At 37.2% G+C, this 9,515-nt stretch overlaps 1 protein-coding gene and 1 non-coding gene across 4 annotated transcripts in view; both read left to right on the top strand.

The window, feature by feature from the left end:
* The window catches only part of Dtwd2 (DTW domain containing 2), a 215,665-nt gene that overhangs the window by 158,898 nt on the left and 47,252 nt on the right, over positions 1-9,515 (top strand). The gene's annotated exons all lie outside the window — the stretch shown is intronic.
* LOC111812446 lies at positions 8,137-8,269 on the top strand. Its single transcript, XR_002817954.1, has one exon. It is a non-coding gene; the product is annotated as a small nucleolar RNA SNORA1 (small nucleolar RNA).

Here is a 9,515-nt window from a genome sequence, read left to right as displayed (position 1 = left end):
ATGCTTAAGTATATGTGAGAAAACAGAAATTATCCCATGCACATTATCTGACCACAGTGCAATGAAACTGGAAATAAATGAAAAAAGAAACCAGAAAATCCACGAAATACTTGTAAATTTCATGACACCCTACTCGGCACCCCGTGGGTCACAGATTAAATTAAATAAGAAGTTCAATAATATATACAATTCAATGAAAATTCAAGCACAACTTATTGAAATTTATGGGATATGATGAAAGAAGAACTCACACATTAGGAAAACAGAATGGGAAGAAATAAACACCCTAATGCCGCACCTTCAACAATTAGAAAAGGAAGAGCATACCAAACTCAGAGACCAAAGATGGGAAGAAATCATTAAGATTAGAGCAGAAATTTATTCAACTGAGATGAAGAAAATAGTTTAAAAATTAACGAAACAAAAAGCTGGTTCTTTGAAAGATTAAATAAATTGATAAGCCCCTAGCATACCTCATGAAAAAGAGGAAAGAAAAAATTCAAATATAAGCAGTAAGAAATAAAAAGGGTGTAATTACCACAGACCCAGTGGAAATTCAGAAGATTATCAGTAGCTACTTTGAGAATCTTTACTCTCACAGAATAGGAGACACAGAAGAAATGGACAGTTTTGTAGAAAGGCAAATTACCAAAACAAATTACCAAAACTGAGTCAACAACATATAACCACTCTCAATAGCCCAATAACAGCCAATGAAATACGAGATGTAATTAAACACCTACCGGCAAAGAAAAGTCCAGGTTCAGATGGAGTCACAGCTGAATTCTACAAGACATTTACAGAAGATGTAGTTCCTATACTCCTCAAACTCGTCCATGAAATTAAGAGGAAGCACTCCTCCCAAAATCATTCCTGGAGACAAGTATTATACTGATACCAAAACCAGGGAAAGACGCAAATAAGCAAGATAACTAAGGCCGATTTCCCTCATGAACATACATGCCAAAATCCTCAATAAAATGCTAGCAAATAGAATACAGCAAATCATCAAGAAGATTATACACCATGACCAGGTAGGATTCATCCTAGGGATGCAAGGATGGTTCTATATTTGAAAATCTATAAATGGAATATCAACAGAGCGAAAATAAAAAAAAAAACATGATAATCTGCATTGATGCAGAAAAAGCTTTTGACAAAGTCCAACACTCATTCATGTTCAAAGTCCTACAGAAAATTGGAATAGATGGCCTCTACTTCAATCTGGTAAAAACCATTTGTGAAAACCCAATGGCTAACATAATCCTAAATGGGGAAAAACTGAAATCTTTTACTCTTAGATCTGGTACAAGACAAGGATGTCCTCTTTCACTACTCCTATTCAATATAGTTCTGGAATCATTAGCTACAGCCATTAGATAAGAAAAGAAACAAAAGGAATAAGAATAGGCAAAGAAGAAGTTAAATTATCTTTATTTGTAGATGACATGATACTTTATTTTGAAAACTTAAGAAACTCTACCAAGAAGCTACTAGAATTAATACAGAAATTCAGTAGCATAGCAGGTTATAAAGTCAGTACCCAAAAGTCAATTGCATTCCTCTACACAGACAACAAACACACTGAGTGGGAAATTATAGAAACAGTACCTTTTACAATAGCATTGAGGAAAATGAAATACCTTGGAATCAACCTAACTAAAGAAGTCAAAGATCTTGTCAATGAAAATTACAGTAGTCTTAAAAAGGAGATCCTAGAGGATTTCAGAAAATGGAAAGATATCCCATGCTCCTGGATAGGAAGAACCAACATTGTGAAGATGGCCATACTCCCAAAATTGCTGTAGAGATTTAATGCAATCCCTATCAGGCTACCACCGACATACCTCACAGACCTAGAGAAATCATTCCTAAAATTTATCTGGAACCAGAAAAGACCTAGAATAGCAACGGCAATTCTGGGCAATAAAGAGAAGGCAGGAGGCATTACAATTCCTGAGTTGAAATTGTACTACAAGGCCACTGAGATAAAATCAGCATGGTACTGGTAACAAAATAGACCTGAGGATCAATGGAATACATTAGAAGATGCTGAAGCCCCTATGAACGCACTCAGCCACCTTATCTTTGACAAAGGGGCCAAACATGCTCACTGGAAGAAAGATAGCCTATTTACAATTGGTGCTGGAAAAATTGGCTCTCTACCTGCCGCAAACTCAAGCTTGACCCAGATCTATTACCATGCACTAAACTAAAGTCAAAATGGATTAAGGCTCTAAACATTATAGCAGAGACACTAAATCTTGTAGAAGAGAAAGTGGGAGGAACTCTTCAAGACATAGGGGTAGGCGAAGCGTTCATGAACAGAAATCAAATCTCACTGGAAACAGTTGAAAGAATTAAAAACTGGGACCTGCTCTTGCTGAGAAGTTTTTTCATGTCAAAAGAAATTACCAACAAAATGAAAAGACAACCCACAAATGTGGAAAAAATCATGATAAATAAGTGCTCAGACAAAGGTCTGCTCTCTAGAATTTGTAAAGAACTAAAAAACACTTGGGCCCCAAAATTTAAAGACCCATTCCAGTAATGGGCATCGGAGATGAACTCACACTTTTAAGAGGATGAAATTAAAGAAGCGAATAAATATATGAAAAAATGCTCCACATCACTAGCCATTCACAAAATGCAAATTAAAACAACATTGAGAAATCATCTCACCCGAGAAAGAATGACTATCATAACAAAATCACCCAACCACAAATGTTCGAGAGACTGTGGATAAAAAGGACCCCTTCTTCACTCCTGGTGGGAATGTAGACTGGTGTAACCATTATGGATATCAGTGTGGAGACTCCTTAGAAAAGTTGGACTGGAAATCCCATTGAAACCAGCTATTCCTCTACTCGGAATTTTCCCAGAGGATCTGAAAACATCATATCATAGTGATGCATGTGTGCCTATGTTTATAGCAGCACAATTTGTGATAGCCAAGTCTTGGGAACAACCAAGATGCCCATCACCTGAGGAATGGTTGAAAAAGATGTGGTATTTTTACACAATGGAGTATTATTCAGCTATTAAGAATGAGAAACTTGACGCCTTTACATTGAAGTGGATGCCACTTGAACATGTACTCATAAGTGAAATAAACCAGACACATGTGTAAATATTGTATAGTTTCCCTAGTATAAGAACTCAGAAGAAGAAATAGAAATAGAAAGGTATAATACAATTAAAAGGAAAGCAGGATCTCAAGGACTAACTAATCAAAAGTGGGAAAGGAGAAGAGCTAGGAAACATGAGTAAGTCAAGCCATACAGTTATATGTAGAAGATGGACAAGGCAATGATCCTGATAATATTCAGAAGATTTTTGAATCTAGCCGTTAATTGGAAAGGTTCTCACCCTAACTATGTATACTGTTACCTGTGAACTAAGCTATTGCAATGCAGATGGTATTTTGCAATAGTGGTTTCATGGTTTTAGTGCCTGTCATTCTGGTCTTCTGAATATGGGCTGATTGTCATGACATGCCAGTTGCTGCTACGATGTCTCTCAGGTAGATGGTTGTTCAAAAAGAAGGAGGTGGTGATTGAAAAGAAGAGACAGGAAATGGAATATTGTGGGAATGTCCTGCAAATACGAGGTTTTTGTGTTTCATTTTTAATCATTCTACAAAGCCTCTATAGAAAAACAATAACGTGACCAAGGTTGGTTTTATGGTTTATTATTTTAATGTGCCTCCAAAGCCTCAAATGTTTATAGGTGAAACTTTTGGAAGGTGTTTAGCACTGTTCAAGACAGCAGAATATATTGGTAAATAAAACACAATCCATGTGGCAGTGGAGGTTAAATATATTATGGAAATAGCCACGTACATTAGTGTGTAATTATAAATTAAGATAAATTTAGTGTTTGGTTTATTAAGGGGTACTTTATTTGAAGCTTAAGATTCAGAAATACACCTTAAGATTTGGAACTGAGGGATTAAGTTATACTTAGCCAGGAAAAGAGTGAGGAAAAGAAATTCCAGACTATCCTTTGTCTGACTTATGTGTAGTTCAGTTGGTGGAGGAATGTAGTATTGATCAAATGGATGGTTAAAAGCTAAGGTATTTTCTTTCTTTTTTAAATTATTACATATTTAGTACTGGGTCTGCAGGGTCTCACTACGTAGATTGGACTTGTAGTGATCCTGCTGTTTTCAACCTCCCAAGCATTGGGATTACAGGTGTGCACTAACACACCCAGTCTCAGTAGCCCTCTCAGCACACCCCAGGGTTGGGTCAGGCATGGCAGGATGGGGATTGAAGCCCCGGCTCCTGCGTCTGCCTAAGCAGGTGCTTTAATCTGTGAGCTATCTATCCCTGGTATTTTCTTAATGATAAGCTACTTAAGGATTTTAATCTAAAAAACAGTGTGATCAACATTTTTTTCTTTTTAAATTTTTTTGGTACTAGAAATTGAACTCAGGACCTTGCACTTTGCCAGGGAGGCACTGTCCCACTGAGCTATATCTTGGGCCCCAGTACTTTTTATTTTGTTTTTGATCACATAGCTGAAGTGTAGAGAATGACTTTAGGAAGATGGAAATGGAAGCAAGTTGTGCAGCAATTAAGCATTTGCAGAAATCCTGAGTAGAAATGATAGTTACTTGGAAATGAGTGTGGTTATTGGAGGGAGATATTTAAAATTAAAATAATGCTAATATTTAAAAAAATTTCCATGTTTGTGTCTCTGATTAGACTGTTGACCTTGTATAATAGAAATTGAACTAATTAATATAGATGTAGTTAAAATCAGCAGTTTTTGTAGTTATTGCCAATAAATCAAATATGCACAAACAATTACTTTTATGGATTAAGGAAATGATGGGAATCTTGATAGTAGTGTGATAAGTGAGGAAGGCATTCATTAAACAGACAATGAAAAACAGGACAACAAACTACAGTTTGTTTAATATGGTGCATCATTTTAGTAATTCTTTTATTGTAATTCTCTCTACAAAGAAATGTGGAATTAATATACCACTCTTATGATTAACCATCAGATAGAATTTTAATTTAAATCATTAAAAAGATGACTAATGAGCTGTAAAAAAATTTACTTTTAGGTTAAAATCAGAAGTTTTTCCTATTGAATAAAAAAGAGATCCCTATGATTTGATAAGAATTTTGTACTGCGTATACTTTTTTCACATTCATTTTACTCTCCATTGCAGTTATCAATGAGTTAGGGTAGCAGTTCCTCAGCTTTATATGTATTACAAAAATGAACTCCTTTGTCAAATTCACTATCTGGCATTTATGTACATGTTTTTCATATTACAAAGTTGACAGAATTATGCCATCCTTTAAAGAGAAATATAGTGTATGCCATTAACGGCTGTTGTATGGAACTCTGCATTGTTGAAACTATGTTGGAATATTTAAGATTTCCCATTTTCTTGAATTTTTCTCTTCAGTCAAGACCACTGAAGAGCACCTGTTAGCTGCTGAGGTGTCCTGTGGTTCCAGGATGGGCCACTGTAAGAATAAGAGATCAGTGGCAGCGAAATTGTTGTCCACTCTGGTTTATATGTTTTTTTGATATCCGGTCAAGGCTGTCCGATTCACCCATCCAAGGGTGCTCAGCATTTGTTCCCTTGCATTGATTGGACAAGTCTGTTATTGACAGGTCATGCCCAGTTTTCCAGAAGTGGTTTGCCATTCCCTTCCTACATCACTCTGATTGATAGAACAAGTATAGGCATTACCTAGCATCTTGCTGTATTAAGTACATATGAATAGAGGATGGTATTAATTATATACACTACAAAATACAAAGCAGAGTTTCTCTTTCACAACTGTTAAGCACTTAGACTGAATGGCTATTGTATGTTTGAGTTTTAAAAACTTATTAATCAGTATCCATTTATATCCCAGGCAGTTAGGCTGACAAGATGATTGTAATTCATGTTCATAATTGGCTGCTTATTTTTCTTCAAATAATGTTGAAATAGTAATCTGCATATGTATCTACTATGTACTTTCAAAAAATGTGTAGAGGATAAGAAGATGCAAACAATACAAAAATCAAGAGCTTCTGTATCATTTGATTAACTTTTCTTTCTGTGCCTGGGACTCAGATATAATTTATACTTTTTGAGGGTACTGATCAGTTCATGAAATGCTTATAAGAGAAAACTTAGGGTAGATTCCTTATATGACCCTTTAGGATAGCTGTATGGGGAGTCTGCTTGCTTCAGTCCTTTTTCATGTGGACTAGGAAATAGTTGTGCACCATGATGAGGCCTAAAATTAGCAGAAAGAAGCTCTGCAAACCCACTTTGCCATCTTGGAACTGGCTCAGGTCCTTGCTGTTTTTGTAAATAGGCAGGAGGTGTGTTTTGATTTTCCAAATCCAGGGAATGCCTTTCCTTGGAGTTCTGTCACAGTGTGGTGTTTTGCAAGGGAAACAGTGCGATATATGACAACTTTTATAATATTTTTATAATGAATCACCCAAAGAATCATGTTCAAGGATTGTAGGAAGTCTATCCACACACTAAAAACCCAATAATCTGGCTGAGGGCCTGTTTCACATGGTACTGTCCTGCGTGAATCCAGCTGAAAACCTAGCACTCACAACAGTGCCTCCTGCAAGTCCATCTGGAGGCCTAGAACCCATGATTATGTCTCATGCAGGCCCACTTCATGAATCTGTGCTCGAAAGGCCCAAAGGTTAGTGGTGGAAGCTGGAAAGTCTATGCCAGTGGGATGAAGAATCTGTGCCAGCAAGCTGAGGGATCTGAATTGGAGCCAGGAAGCAATGCTCAAGGTAAGCACCAGAGCTCCCCCAGAAGTACCACAGCAATCCTCAACAATAGTGAGGTCCCAAGTTCCTCCAGCAGTGAGAAAAGCTGAGTTCCCATGCGGAATGCCAATGTGATGAGCTTCTCCATGAGACAGAGCAGTATACTGTCTTCCCCTCAGGAGCCAGCAAGCAATGCTCAAGACGAAGACCAGAGCTTCCCCCAAGTGAACTGAAGCCATTTTCAGCGACAATGATCTCAAGCTCTTCCAACAGTAACAGCCAAGTTCATCAGGAAAGCCAGCATCACAAGGTCCTCCAACAGAGCAGCCCAACAGAACTACCAGCTTTGAACCTCTGCAAACAGCTTCTCCAAACAACATCCCTTGCAGCATTTTGAGTTCTCCTGTTCTGTATGCTACTGGAAACAATCCTCAGTGGACCTCTCACACACAGCATTGTGGTGGTCGGTTCAGCCGGATGTAACAAGTTGACCACCAGTTAGAAAGTCACTACAGGGTCTTTACTCTCAAGATCCCCCTTTAACTTGTCACAGGCAAATTTGTGAAATGTGAACAAGATTTGCATGGTGTATTTCATTTGGAACAGCTTTGGGTGAAGTCTGTTGGCAGCTATGTGCTGCTGCACACAAGCTGGGTAAGCCCCGATACATGTGGTAGTCTTTGCATTTGCTTTTCATTTTCTGTTTTATTCCAAAATGGAGTGGAAAGAACACAGGAGTATACTTGCATTTTTTTTAAAGGTAAACTACTTATTTTAAAAGAATATGAATTCAATTGGCTTCAGTTTTCCGCAACAAAATTCAACACCAGACGATAGGGCAATACAAGCTCATCAGAAGAGAAAGGAGAAGTCAGTCTCCATCTTTCTTCTCACAAGGCATCTGTCAACTGTGGGCCCTCCCTCTGGCAATACTCATAAATTCAGAGACCTCTGACTACAAGGTCTTTTAGAACAATATACCACAAGACAAATGTCCATCACTCTTGTCCTGAGGAGATGAAATACTGCCCGTAAGAAAGTAAGTGAGCTCCAAATGCATTCATCTGTAGATTTAAGGGAAGTGTGTTATAGAGAACATAAAAAAAAGAAAAAAAAAGGTACTGATGATTGTAATGTAGAAAAAAACCCCAAATGCAAAAAATAAGAGAAAGAATAAAGTGCAAAACAGGAAAGAAAGCTTTGATAACCTTTAAGAGTATCAGGTCAGCCAGGCATGATGGCGCACACCTACAGTCTCAGCACTTGAGAGGCTGAGGCAGGAGGATCCTTATGAGTTTAACAGCAGCCTGGGCTACAAAGTGAGCTCAAGGCCAGCCTGAACTTCAGAGAGACACCCTGTCTCAAAAAGATAAAAAAAGCCTCATTCTGGATTAGAATGGGCCCTGTTGATTGGTGTCCAGAATTGGTCAATGTGGCTAAAATTGAGACACACGTCATGCTTTCATCACAGTAAATATTTACACTGGTGACAGTGAGGCCTGTAACATTTTGCCTAATACTGACTGAAAAATGCTAACTTTCAGTATTAGAAATGAAAAGTTAAGGAATGATACAGAAGCTAGGTCATGCAGCAAAATACCAATACTATATACAGTTCAAATTCTAGGCTCCAAAAATGTATTACTGGAAAAAATTGGATATAAGACCACAGTTGTCAATGTCTGTAATTCAAGTGGAGATAGAAGAATTGTGGCAAGCAGGTGCTTATGCCACTAAACTGTAATCAGTGAGGTAGAAGACCTAGACTGCCTCCAGAACTCACTGATGACTATTTTATAAGGCAGATGGGATGGCTGGATTAAGCTTCAGTTCTTTTGAAAAGGACTACTCTGAAGACAGCCTCATTAAAGTGACCCTAATGAGTATTAAATCTCATGAAATTTCTTTAAAATTAAAAAAAGGTCTTTTTTTTTTTTTTTTACAAAAAAATGGTATTTTATTGTACTTTTGCAAAAGTAAGATATCAGGATTGAGGTAGCTTGTTTACAAGGTACTGTACATAGTTCCCAGGAAAATCCTGAGGGGATTTGACTGAACTTGTCAGATAGCAAAAGTTGCATTCTTAGTTATATAGGTCTTTTTAAAAAAAAATTTATATTTTCTTTTTTTTCATAATTTTATTGAGAAACAAATAGCAATGAGAGAGTTTCAAATCAACTTGGTAGGACAGTTTCAGTAATTAACACATTGCATACATTCTTCCTAGTGGTTAATTACTGTACAAGATGCGGACATAATATTCTATTTACAAACACCATTAGAACAATTCCCTCTATTCATTAAGAGAATGTAACTATATAACTATCCTATCCACTTTGAATACACAGACACAAAATGGACATTCATCTGTATCCCTTTTTTTGTTAAGTTCTGTTATTTGAATACTATAGGTGTGTAAAATCAGCAAAATATTCAAAAGAGTCCAGTAGCCCATAATAGTATTGGGTCTTCTGCTTGACTGGCAATGTCAGAAATTGTTGACCTGAGTCCCTTATAGCTCAACATAACAGTATGGCTTTACCTCTTATATTTCTTTATACATTTATGCTGGATGGTTAAGACCAAGGTAAAGCAGGACCTATGCAACAAGAGTTGTAGCTTTTGGGTCTGATAAGGTCAGTGAAATCACCTCAATATTTATCCTGAGATCCTGTACCTCAGATTGTAGAACCTTTGTCAGTGTCAGCCATGTGGATGAGTCACGGCCATTGCTTGGCCAATGTGCTCTCTGTGAA

Source organism: Octodon degus, unplaced genomic scaffold (assembly GCF_000260255.1).
Source record: "Octodon degus isolate 3935 unplaced genomic scaffold, OctDeg1.0 scaffold00124, whole genome shotgun sequence".
Classification (NCBI taxonomy): domain Eukaryota; kingdom Metazoa; phylum Chordata; class Mammalia; order Rodentia; family Octodontidae; genus Octodon; species Octodon degus.
This window is presented reverse-complemented; position numbering and strand designations above follow the sequence as displayed.